Genomic DNA, 14,341 nt, shown 5'->3' with positions numbered 1-14,341 from the left:
GATTGCACTATGAGGGACCCTGTGCCAGTGCCCGCGCCCAAGAGTCGGCCTACCCACCTGTCCAGGGCAACGGCATTTGCACGGTATCGTGCGCTAGGTGGTGACCCCGGCCATGGGGGGGGGAGGCAGCACAGTTAGGGAGTTTTAGAAAGTGGCATATGTTGATGTTGGACATTCAGCTGATGCAAAAGGCGAAATAGGTCAAGTCCCAGGAAGAGGTGGACCAAAGCAAGCCATTTTTCTGTCACCCTATGTGTCATCAGGGGAAGGTGGGACAAAATCCTGGAAACCCATGCATGGTTCATTTTAATGAAGGTTAGATCATCCACATTTTGGGTTGACAGACGGGTCCTTTTTTCTGTCAGGATTGATCCAGCTGCACTGAAGACTCTTTCCGATAGCACACTTGCAGCTGGGCAAGCGAGCTCCTGTAAGGCATATTGTGCCAATTCAGGCCAGGTGTCCAGTTTAGCGGCCCAATAGTCAAAGGGGAATGACCTGTGTGGGAGAACATCGATATGGGAGGAAAAGTAGTTTGTAACCATAGTTGACAACTGCTGTCTCCTGTCACTTTCCATCGATGCAGTATTACCAGTTGTGTGAGCGGTACTTGAAAAATCAGTCCACAACATTGTCATGAAACCCCTGTCTCCAATGCCACTTCTGCTGTGTGCACCATGAACACCTCTGCCAAGCTGCCCCCGGCCCGTACGGCTCGTGTGAGAACCATCACCGCTGCTGTGTGTTGGGAATGCCTCAAGCAACCGATTTACCAGAGTTGCTTGTTTATTAGCCAATATTAGGTCAAGGTTCTCCTGTGGCATGATGTTTTGTAATTTGCCTTTATAGCGTGGATCCAGGATGCTGGCCAACCAGTAGTCGTCATCGTTCATCATTTTGGCAATGCGGGGGTCCCTTTTTAGGATCTGCAAGGCATAATCTGACATGTGGGCCAATGTTCCCGGTGTCAATGATGCACTGCGAGTGCTGGTTGGAGGAGCACTTTCTGGCAAATCCACATCCCTCCAGTCACGCACAAACCCTGTACCAGACCTTGCCACGCCAGCATTTTCACTTGCCCCACGAGATGCATCCTCCTCCCCTAAGTAATCATCCCCATCATCATCCTCCTCCTCTTCTTCCTCCACCTCATCCAGGAGAGGTCCCTAAGCAGACAATGGCTGAATGTCATCAAGGATTCCCTCCTCCTCTTCCTCCTCATCAATATTGGCTGCAGAAGCCTGCTCCTTAAGGTGCGTCAAAGTTTGCATGAGCAGAAGCATAAGTGGGATGCTCATGCTTAGGATGGCGTCGTCTGCGCTTATCAGCCGTGTGCATTCCTCAAAACACTGAAGGACTTTACAGAGGTCTTTCAGCTTCGACCACTGCACACCTGTCAACTCCATGTCTGCTCTCAAAGTGCCTGGCCGTGTATCCTCCCACAAATGCATTATGGCCTGCCTCTGCTCGCACAGCCGCTCCACCATGTGCAGGGTGGAGTTCCACCTTGTTGAAATTTCGATAATGAGGCAGTGGTTGGGAAGGTGGAGCAATCGCTGCAGCTTCTGCATACGAACGGAGTGTACAGGCGACCGGCGGATGTGCGCGCACAGTCTTCGCACCTTCTGGAGCAGGGCTGTTAACTCCGGATAATTTTTGAGGAAGCACTGCACCACCAGGTTCAAGGTGTGACCCAAGCAAGGTATGTGGCTGAGTTTTGAAAGGGCTATGGCTGCCACAAAATTACGGCCGTTATCACTAACTACCTTACCTGCCTCAAGATGTACACTGCCCAGCCATGACTCAGTTTGTCGCTTCAAGTACTCGGCCAGCACCTCGGCGGTGTGTTTGTCGCCCAAACACATCATCTGCAACACAGCCTGCTGACGCTTTCCACTAGCTGCTCGATAGGGGGACACCTCGTGTGCAACAGTGGCAGCTGCAGATGGAGTGCTCGTACGACTGCGCTCTGTGGACGAGCTTTCGCTTCTGAAGGAGGAGGAGGAGGAGGGTCGAACGCCTACAGCCAACTGTTTCCTATACCGTGGGCTAGGCAGCACTGTCCCACCACCGCTGTCCCCTGTGGACCCTGCATCCACCACATTAACCCAGTGCGCAGTGATGGACACGTAACGGCCCTGGCCATGCCGACTGGACCATGCATCAGTTGTGAGGTGCACTCCACTCACTGACTGCTTGAGTGCATGGACAATGTGGTCTTTTACATGATGGTGGAGGGCAGGGATGGCTTTGCGAGAGAAGAAGTGGCGACTGGGTAGGTCATAGCGTGGTACTGCATAGGCCATGAGTTCGTGGAAAGCTGCGCTTTCCACCAACCGATAGGGCATCATCTCAAACGAGATTAGTTTGGCAATGTGGGCGTTCAAACCCAGTGTACGTGGATGAGAGACTGAGTACTTTCTTGACCTACTCATAGTGTCTGGGAGGGTGAGCTGGACTTGAGAGCTGCATATGGTGGAAGTAGCGGTGGACAGGGCGGACTGAGAGAGGGTTGATGATGGTGATGGAGTTGGTGTTCTTTCTGATGGCCTAGATTCAGTATTTCGTTGATATAACAGTGGGATTCCCTGACTGCTGTGGCCTTGCAGCGACACCTCAACATTTGCTGCTGTGCTAACCGGTGGGCTTACAGTGGGGGAAACAATGTAGCATTGCTGACTACCTTCTTTGTGATCAGTTGCACATGTGGCACTTGAGGTTTGGTGTTGTGTCCACGCTTGCAAGTGCATGGTGGTTAAATGTCTAAGCATGCAACTGGTATTCAAATTTTTCAGATTTTTCCCTCGGCTAAAGGTCTTTGCGCACTTCTTACAGATAACCTTGGCCTGATCATGAGGATTTTGTTCAAAAAAGTGCCACACTGCACTCTTCCTACTTTGGCAGACATTTTGCGGCCTAGCACGCTGTGATCTTTTGACCCTCGGGACAAGCTGTCCAGCAACTCTTTTGATTTTTGGAACCTGTCTTTGGAGTGCTCCGGGCCTGCCAGATAACAGCTGTTGCGATGTCGATGTCTGCTGTGGATGCTCCTCATCTGAGCTATTGGAAGCAGCACCCTCTTCCCCCAATGGATGCCAATCTGGGTCAACAACTGGGTCAACCATCACCTCCTCTTCAATGTCATGTGCACCTTCCTCTGTGTCACCGTGTATGGTGGTACAGTGTGCGGGAAGGGGCACCTGAGTCTCATCAGGGTCAGAATCTGGCTCTGTACACTGCGAGGCAATGTAATGCTCTGAGTGAATGTACCAGCAGAATCATCTATCAGCGGCTGTGCATCAGTGCACTCCATGTCAGATTCATCTTGGCCAGGGTAATTTACCATTTCACTTGATAATCCAGGCATGGTATGTGAAAACAGCTCCATGGAGTAATCAGTAGTATGGTCTGCGTCATCCTTCAATCTTGGTTGGGGTGAAGGACACAAGGAAAGGTGTGGTTCATGAACATGAGCCTCCAATGACGACTCAGTGCTTTTATTTTTTACAACTTCAGAAGAGGAGGCGATAGAGCTGGAAGCTGAGTCAGCAATGTAAGACAAAACTTTTTCCTGAAGCTCTGGCTTTAAAAGCGGTTTGCCAACTCCTAGAAAACTAAGCCTTCGAGGCCTTGTGGAGCCAGACGATGACCCAGGCTCAACACCTCCTGCTTTCGGTCCTATTTTGCTTTTGCCACTACCATCAGATCCACCACCAACACCATCATTACCAGCTGCCAACCCCCGCCCAATTCCATGGCCTCTTCCACCAGCCTTCCTCATTTTTGGTAGAAATGTAGACAAAATCCAACAAACTATATAGTAATGTAAAACAAGGTACAAGGTGTCTATAGGACAGGGGAGATTTTGAATTTCTGCAGACACTTGTGGACACTGGACACTTTTGGATTGTGTGAGGCCCACTGAATATCAGAGCACTATGTCACAGGCTCGATGGCACAGGTGTGAAAAAAGTGACTACAGGATAAGGGAGATTTTGAATTTCTGCACACACTAGTGGACACTGGACACTTTTGGATTGTGTGAGGCCCACTGAATATCAGAGCGCTATGTCACAGGCTCGATGGCACAGGTGTGAAAAAAGTGACTACAGGATAAGGGAGATTTTGATTTTCTGCACACACTAGTGGACACTGGACACTTTTGGATTGTGTGAGGCCCACTGAATATCAGAGCGCTATGTCACAGGCTCGATGGCACAGGTGTGAAAAAAGTGACTACAGGATCACAGAGATTTTGAATTTCTGCACACACTAGTGGACACTGGACACTTTTGGATTGTGTGAGGCCCACTGAATATCAGAGCGCTATGTCACAGGCTCGATGGCACAGGTGTGAAAAAAGTGACTACAGGATAAGGGAGATTTTGATTTTCTGCACACACTAGTGGACACTGGACACTTTTGGATTGTGTGAGGCCCACTGAATATCAGAGCGCTATGTCACAGGCTCGATGGCACAGGTGTGAAAAAAGTGACTACAGGATAAGGGAGATTTTGAATTTCTGCACACACTAGTGGACACTGGACACTTTTGGATTGTGTGAGGCCCACTGAATATCAGAGCGCTATGTCACAGGCTCGATGGCACAGGTGTGAAAAAAGTGACTACAGGATCACAGAGATTTTGAATTTCTGCACACACTAGTGGACACTGGACACTTTTGGATTGTGTGAGGCCCACTGAATATCAGAGCGCTATGTCACAGGCTCGATGGCACAGGTGTGAAAAAAGTGACTACAGGATAAGGGAGATTTTGAATTTCTGCACACACTAGTGGACACTGGACACTTTTGGATTGTGTGAGGCCCACTGAATATCAGAGCGCTATGTCACAGGCTCGATGGCACAGGTGTGAAAAAAGTGACTACAGGATCACAGAGATTTTGAATTTCTGCACACACTAGTAGAAACTGGACACTTTTGGATTGTGTGAGGCCCACTGAATATCAAAGCGCTATATCAAAGGCTCGATGGCACAGGTATGAAAAAAGTGACTACAGGATCACAGAGATTTTGAATTTCTGCACACACTAGTGGACACTGGACACTTTTGGATTGTGTGAGGCCCACTGAATATCAGAGCGCTATGTCACAGGCTCGATGGCACAGGTGTGAAAAAAGTGACTACAGGATAAGGGAGATTTTGAATTTCTGCACACACTAGTGGACACTGGACACTTTTGGATTGTGTGAGGCCCACTGAATATCAGAGCGCTATGTCACAGGCTCGATGGCACAGGTGTGAAAAAAGTGACTACAGGATCACAGAGATTTTGAATTTCTGCACCCACTAGTGGACACTGGACACTTTTGGATTGTGTGAGGCCCACTGAATATCAGAGCGCTATGTCACAGGCTCGATGGCACAGGTGTGAAAAAAGTGACTACAGGATCACAGAGATTTTGAATTTCTGCACACACTAGTGGACACTGGACACTTTTGGATTGTGTGAGGCCCACTGAATATCAGAGCGCTATGTCACAGGCTCGATGGCACAGGTGTGAAAAAAGTGACTACAGGATCACAGAGATTTTGAATTTCTGCACACACTAGTGGACACTGGACACTTTTGGATTGTGTGAGGCCCACTGAATATCAGAGCGCTATGTCACAGGCAGAAATTGGCTAGTGTATCACAAACTACAAGGTGTATGTAGAATTGGGCAGAATAGGAATCTCCCTAGAGTGTAGGTCTGTAAGAACGGAACAAGTCCTCCACTTATGCTTCCACAGTGACACACAGATAGCTTCACTGTGGCCGTGATAACAGCCGTTACACGGTACTGAGAGGAGCGTGCACGTACACGGCTGTCCGGTGTACGTAAAATTGTCAAGCTCCATGTTTTTTAAGTATACGGACTGACACACGCTGTCTCTCTATAGTTTTGAATGTGATCAAACAGCAAATATATTTAACTGTTTGAAAGCTAGACAAAACTAGTAGGTGCAGGTCTGTAAGAACGGAACATGTCCTCGACTTATTCTCACAGAGTGACACACAGATAGCTTCACTGTGGCTGTGATAACAGCTGTTACACGGTACTGTGTGAGGAGCGTACACCGCTGTATGGTGTGAAAAAATGCACGCTCAGTACCTCAGCAGAACAAAAAAAAAAATTGGGATTGATTTTAAAAAAGCAGTTTGCAGAGCAGTGGGTAAACAGCAATGCAGCTGTCAGGAAGCCTTAGAAGGCAGCCTAACAACCAACACCGCTGATCCACCACAATATAGCCTCCCCTTGCACTGCACACACAGTGACTGGTGTGTTGTACAGGCAAAATCGCTAGCAGCAGAAGCAGTTTTTTTTTCTTCTTCCCTGCCTAACGCTCTCCCTAAAGAATCAGCAGCAGCAACCTCTCCCTATGCTAAGATCGGCAGAAGTAAGATGGCGGTCGGCGTGCACGCCCTTTTATAACCCCTGTGACGCCCACCAAAGCAAGCCAATCACTTGCATGCCCTTCTGAAAGATGGTGGTGACCCCTGCCTATGTCATCACGTTGCCCACAGTGTCCGTGGATCCTGATTGGCTGAAAAAGAGCGCAAAACAAACTTTTGAAATGCGACTTTGGCGCGTAAGTCGCCCACCTCGAGGCCGACCTCATCCTAGGGTCGGGTTTCGTTTCATGAAACCCGACTTTGCCAAAAGTCGGTGACTTTTGAAATTTTTCGACCCGTTTCGCTCAACTCTAATCATCAACATTAACAGAAATAAACACTTGAAATAGATCACTCTGTTTGTAATGACTCTATATAATATATGAGTTTCACTTTTCGTATTGAAGAACTAAAATAAATTAACTTTTTGATGATATTCTAATTTTGTGAGAAGCACCTACATGTACAGTGGGTTCAGAAAGTATTCAGACCCCTTTAAATTTTTCACTCTTTGTTTCATTGCAGCCATTTGGTAAATGCAAAAAAATTAAATATTTTTCTCATTAATGTACATTGTGCACCCCATGTTGACTGGAAAAAAACAGCAATGTAGAAATTTATGCAAATTTATTAAAAAAGAAAAACTGAACTATATAATGTTCATAAGTATTCAGAGCCTTTGCTCAGACACTCATATTTAAGTCACATGCTGTCCATTTCCTTGTGATCCTCCTTGAGATGGTTCTACTCCTTCATTGGAGTCCAGCTGTGCTTAATTAAACTGATAGGACTTGATGTGTAAAGGCACATACCTGTCTATATTAGACTTCACATCTCACAGTGCATGTCTGACCAAATGAGAATCATGAGGTCAAAGGAACTGGCCAAGGTGCTCAGAGACAGAATTGTGGCAAGGCACACATCTGGCCAAGGTTACAAAAGAATTTCTGCAGTAGTCAAGGTTACTAAGAGCACAGTGGCCTCCATAATCCTTAAATGGAAGAAGTTTAGGACATCAGAAGTCTTCATAGACCTGGCCGTCCAGCCAAACTGAGGAATCGTGGGAGAAGAGCCTTGGTGAGAGAGGTAAAGAAGAACACCAAGATCACTGTGGCTGAGCTCCACAGATGCAGTAGGGAGATGGAAGAATGTTCCACAAAGTGAACTATCACTGAAGCCCTCCATCAGATGTGCCTTTACGGCAGCGTGGCACGATGAAAGCCTCTCCTCAGTGCAACACATATGAAAGCCCGCATAGAGTTTGCTAATAAACACATGAAGGACTCCCAGACTATGTTAAATAAGATTCTCTGGATTGATGAGATGAAGATAGAACTGTTTGGTGATAATGCTAAGCGTTATGTGTGGAGAAAACCAGGCATTGCTCATCATCTGCCTAATGCAATCCCAACAGTGAAACATGGTGGTGGCAGCATCATGCTATGGGGGTGTTTTTCAGCTGCAGGGACAGGATGACTGGTTGCAATTGAAGGAAACATGAATGTGGCCAAGTACAGAGATATCCTGGATGAAAACCTCTTCCAGAGTGCTCTGGACCTCAGACTAGGCCGAAGGTTCACCTTCCGACAAGACAATGACCCTAAGCACTCAGCTAAAATAACAAAGGAGTGGCTTCAGAACAACTCTGTGACCATTTTTGACTGGCCCAGCCAAAGACCTGACCTAAACTCAATTGAGCATCTCTAGAGAGACCTAAAAATGGCTGTCCACCAACGTTCACCATCTATCCTGTAGGAACTGGAGAGGATCTGCAAGGAAGAATGGCAGAGGATCCCCAAATCCTGGTATTAAAAACTTGTTGCATCATTCCCAAGGAGATTCATGGCTGTACTAGCGCAAAAGGGTGCTTCTACTCAATACTGAGCAAAGGGTATGAATACTTATGACCATGTGATATTTCAGTTTTTCTTTTTTAATAAATTTGCACAAATTTCTACATTTCTGTTTTTTTTCAGTCAAGATGAGGTGCAGAGTGTACATTAATGAGAAAAAAAATGAACTTTTTTGTATTTACCAAATGGCTGCAATGAAACAGAGTGAAACATTTAAAGGGGTCTGAATACTTTCCGTCCGTAACCACTGTGTGTATATATATATATATATATATATACTGTACATACGTATACGCTATAAAAATGTAAATAACTAAATATAGTATATATATATAATATAAATAAATACGTATTAAATAAATATTTGTAAAACAGTCTCCCTTTCTAAGTTTGTGATTTTTCTACCCTCCAAGGAGATTGATTGTAGTGCTCAGTCTCTGGCAATGTTCCTTCCTTCATCTAGGCCAAAAGTTCAGTTCATTGCCCTGACCAGCGCAAATTGTCTTATTGGCACCCACAGCACCCAGTGCATATTCCCCAAATGTAATCCCTATCTTCACCTGTGCACTATTATATCTGTATTTCACTTTAGTGTGGCAAGCAATTTTCCAAAAAGGTGATGACATGTACACATTTCTACCTACTTTAACACTTTAATGATGCAAGAAACAAAAGGAATTTGAATTCTGAAATACATGACCAATATTTATTTTTTGAGTTTTAAAACTTTGATTTAAAGTATAAACTGTTAGGAATCTGGTTTCTGACACGTCTATACAGAGACCCAGATTCTCACATGCTGCAGTCTCTTGCCAATCTGCTGCAGCAGAAGGGATTGCTGAGGAGATTGTCTCACAACAACTGTCTCCAGAGGCTTAGTCCTTTATTCCATCTATTGGGCATGCTCATGGGACGAGCTCCTATTGGACTTCGGGAGTCAGGTGCTCAGGTCCCGCTCCGGATCCTATTGGCTCTTCCTGGACTCCTGGAGATTTCCGGAAGGTCCCGTGCGCTATAAAAAGTGTGCATGGCCGTTCCGCCATGCGCTAGTGTAGCATATTATGCTGTGTGTGTATGGTGATGGATGCATGGACTGGTGACTGACTTATTATGAAACCCCTTCCCTTGGTTATTACGAATGGTGACAGTGTGTCGGTCTTAGTCAGTTACAGCGCCAGTGCGCCATTTGCATCCCTGCCTCAGCAGCCTAGCGTCCATATTACGCTTGCCTGATAGCAGCGTTTTCTTAGCGGTTGCGTTCCTGCCACTCTGCTGTAGCAGCACAGTGTACGTTCGCAGTTGCGACGTCTCTGTCACAGACGTATACGGTAGGTCTAGACGGAGTTGGTGCCGTCAGCTCACGCCTCTCCTGTGACCAGTTACCGCGTCTGTGTAGCTGAGTCTCTGTGAGTTAAACAGACTCAGCACTTTTGCATTTCTGTTTATCCTTGGCAGCTCTGTGAGCTAAACTGAGCTTGCCGAGTGCACCAGAGTGACGTTAACCCCGTGCACTCTACCGCCTTATATTCTGCCATCTCCTAGCAGCGGTCTTACCATCTGCCGCACGGTGGACCCCGGGTGGCGAAGGCACTTTATTCATAACTAGCTGAAGAGCCCGGCGCTGCCCGGGCATAGTAACTAACTGTGGTTAGTTATAGCAAATTATAATATCCTCCATCCCATAGTCCCGTGCCCATATACCCATCATACATATCCACGATCCCATAGGCCCGTGCCCATATACCCATCATACATATCCTCCATCCCATAGTCGAGTGCCCATATGCTCATCACACATCCTTCATCTCATAGTCACATGCAGCGTCGGACTGGCCCACCAGAGAACCGGTGGATTCTCCGGTGGGCCCTGGCATCTGGTGGGCCCTGGCACCTGCAGGCATACAGGGCCAGCAGTTGCCTAGGGCCCCCGCTGCTCCAGGGGCCCCCAGCCAGTGGTGTGTCGCACACCATGCAGCTGCTATGGGGGCCCCTGCCAGCGGAGCAGCAGCGGGTGACAGGAGGCAGGAGCCCCTGTCCCCGCTGCTAAAGAGAAATGAATATTCACTGCGAAGCAGTGAATATCATTTCACAGTCTCCACCCCCAGAGGCCCCGCCCCCAGCCCAGTAAGCCGCTCTGCAGACTACAGCTGTAAATCAGGGCCGGCGCCGCCCTCAGTCCTCTCTTCTCCTGACTCACAGCCAGTGCGCGATGACGTCACTACATCGCGCACCCGCTGTGTGTCTGGCAGAGGGGGCAGCTCCTGACACTGAGGCCGGGATCAGCGTGGGAGCGAGGAGGAGAGGTGAGTATTGTGTTTTGTTTTTTTTTTATATCTCTCTCGCTCTCTCTATCTATCTATCTCTCTCTCTCTCTCTGTATCTCTCTTATATCTATCTATCTTTCTATCTCTATTATCTATATCTATCTATCTATATCTATTATCTATATCTATCTATTTCTAAATCTATCTCTATCTATCGCTCTATCTTTATATCTATCTTTCTATCTCTACATCTATCTCTATATCTATCTATCTCTATATCTTTCTATATATATATCTCTATATCTATCTATTATGTCTATCTCTATATCTATCTATCTTACTCTATCTCTATATCTATTATCTCTATATTTATTATCTATCTAGCTACCATCTATATCTATCTTTATCTATATATATATCTCTATCTAATATCTATATCTATCTATCTCTATACCTATCTATCTATTTATCTATCCGTTATCTATCTCTATATCTTTTCTCTGTATCTATCTATATCTATATCTCTCGCTATCTATCGCTCTATCTCTATATCTATCTCTATATCTATATCTATATATCTATCTCTATATCTATATCTATTTCTCTATATCTCTCTCTATAGCTATCTATCTATATATCTCTATCTATCTCTATATCTATCTCTCTGTATATCTATCGCTCTATCTCTATATCTATCTTTCTATCTCTATATCTATATATCTATCTATCTATCTTTCTCTATCTATTTATCTCTATATCTTTTCTCTGTATCTATCTCTCTCTATATCTATATCTATCTCTATATATATCTAGTATCTCTATATCTATATCTATTTCTCTCTATATCTCTCTATATCTATCTATCTATCTATTTATCTCTATCTCTATATCTATCTCTTTGTATATCTATCTATCTTTCTATCTCTATATCTATCTATCTTTCTCTATCTATCTATTTATCTCTATCTATCTATCTATCGCTCTATCTCTATATCTATCTTTCTATCTCTACATCTATCTCTATATCTATCTTTCTATCTATCTCTATATCTATCTATATCTATCTATTATGTCTATCTAGCTATCTCTATTATCTATATCTACCTATCTCTATATCTTTCTATCTTACTCTATCTTTATATCTATCTGTTATCTCTATATTTATTATCTATCTTTATCTATCTATCTATTATCTATATCTATCTCTCTATCTATTTATCGATCTCTGTATCTATCTCTCTCTATATCTATCTCTCTCTCTATCTACCGCTCTCTCTATCTCTATCTATCTTTATATCTATATCTATCTATCTCTATATCTATCTATTATCTCTATATCTATCTATCTCTATATCTATCTCTATATCTATATCTGTTTCTCTCTATATCTCTATCTCTCTCTCTATAGCTATCTATATATTATCTCTATATCTATCTATCTATCTTTATATTATCTCTATATCTATCTATCTATCTATCTCTATATCCATATCTATCTCTATATCTATCTATCTCTATATCTATCTTTCTATCTAACACTATATCTCTATATCTATCTCTATATCTCATTATCTATCTATCTCTATCTCTCTCTCTTTATCTATCTATCTATTGATCTATCCATCTATCTCTATATCTATCTCTATATCTATCTATTACATCTATCTATTATCTCTATTATCTATATCTATCTATCCATCTATCTATCTAGCTATCTCTATCTATCTCTATATCTCTCTCTATATCTATCTATCTTTCTAACTCTATATCTGTCTATCTCTATACATATCTCTATCTAGCTATTATCTCTATCTTTCTATATCTATCTGTCTCTATATCTATCTATCTCTATCTATTATCTCTATATCGATCTATCTCTCTATATATATATATATATCTATTTTTATTTATAGCCATCTATCTATATATATTTATCTCTATATCTATCTATATATGTCTATATTATTATTATTATTATTATTATTATTATTATTATTATTATTATTATTATTATTATATATGTATATCTCTATCTATTATCTATCTCTATCTATTATCTATCTCTATCTATATATCTATCTCTCTATATCTTTCTATCTATAGCTATGTATCTCTATATCTATCTATCTATCCATTATCTATTTTCTATCTATCTCTATATCTATCTACCTATCGATCTATCTATCTATATTTCTTTCTATATCTATCTTTATATCTATCTCTATCTATCTCTATCTCTATGAATCTTTCTATCTATATCTATCCATTATCTACTTTCTATCCATTATCTACTATCTATCTCTATATCTATCTATTTCTACTTCTATCTTTCTATCTATATCTATCTAACTCTATATCTATATATCTATATAGCATTATACCCTATGAGGGGGTGCATTATTCCCTATGAGGGGGGCAGTATTATACCCTATGAGGAGGCAGCATTATACCCTATGAGGGGGCAGCATTATACCCTATGAGGAGGGCAGCATTATTCCCTATGAGGGGGGCAGTATTATACCCTATGAGGGGGGCAGTATTATACCCTATGAGGGGGCAGCATTATACCCTATGAGGGGGTGCATTATACCCTATGAGGGGGTGCATTATACCCTATGAGGGGGGCAGTATTATACCCTATGAGGGGGTGCATTATACCCTATGAGGGGGTGCATTATACCCTATGAGGGGGGCAGTATTATATTCTATGAGATGGCTGCATTATATTCTATTAGGGGTCTACATTATATTCTATGAGGGGGCTGCATTATACTATGTGAGGGGGCTGCTTTATATTCTATGAGGGGGCTACCCCAACTCCTGCTACATAATTAAGACATGTACAACCTTATATTATACCCGGATATTAGCGTGTTTTACCGCACAATTGGTGGTCTGGTATTTAATTCTATGCAGCTACATAGTGGGCCCCAAGAATGATTTTCTCTGGTGGGCCCAAGGTGTTCCAGTCCGACGCTGGTCACATGCCCATATACCCATCATACACATTCGCCATCCCATAGTCAAGTGCCCATATACCCATCACACATCCTTCATCTCATAGTCACATGCCCATATAGCCATCATACATTTCCTCCATCCCATAGTCCCATGCCCATATACCCATCATACATATCTGCCATCCCATAGTCCCGTGCCCATATACCCATCATACATATCCTCCATCCCATAGTCCAGTGCCCATATACCCATCACACATCCTCCATCTCATAGTCAACCATTATGACATCATAGTGAGCGGCGGGGCTTGCAACCTATGATGAGACCAGCGTCGCCATGGCAACCATTATGACATCATAATGAGGGGCGGGGCTTGATACACACACACTTTTTCCCCATTATGTAGATAGGGGCAAAATTTTTTGGTGAATTGGAACGCGCGGGGTTAAAATTTTGCCTCACAACATAGCCTAGGACACCCTCGGGATCCAGACGTGTGACTGTGCCAAATTTTGTGGCTGTAGCTGTGACGGTGCGGATTCCAATCCTGGACATACATACATACACACACTTGAGCTTTATATATTAGACTAGCTGAAGAGCCCGGCGCTGCCCGGGCATAGTAACTAAATGTGGTTAGTTATAGAAAATTATAATTATCCTCCATCCCATAGTCCCGTGCTCATATACCCGTCATACATTTCCACGATCCCATAGGCCCGTGCCCATATACCCATCATACATATCCTCCATCCCATAGTCGAGTGCCCATATACCCATCACACATCCTCCATCCCATAGTCCCATGCCCATATACCCATCATACATATTCTCCATCCCATAGACCCATGCCCATATACCATA

General features: G+C 43.8%; 1 long non-coding RNA gene across 1 annotated transcript in view; it reads left to right on the top strand.

Annotated features, from left to right (window-relative positions):
* Window positions 1-10,139: 10,139 nt before the first annotated feature.
* The window catches only part of LOC141098065 (uncharacterized), a 42,059-nt gene continuing 37,857 nt past the window's right edge, over window positions 10,140-14,341 (top strand). Inside the window, exon 1 of the long non-coding RNA XR_012234138.1 lies at window positions 10,140-10,555. This is a non-coding gene — a long non-coding RNA (uncharacterized lncRNA). The remainder of the gene's footprint in view (window positions 10,556-14,341) is intronic.

The sequence above is a fragment of the Dendrobates tinctorius genome, unplaced genomic scaffold (genome assembly GCF_039654945.1).
Source record: "Dendrobates tinctorius isolate UK_male_01 unplaced genomic scaffold, ASM3965494v1 ptg000086l, whole genome shotgun sequence".
NCBI classification, from domain to species: Eukaryota; Metazoa; Chordata; class Amphibia; order Anura; family Dendrobatidae; genus Dendrobates; species Dendrobates tinctorius.
This window is presented reverse-complemented; position numbering and strand designations above follow the sequence as displayed.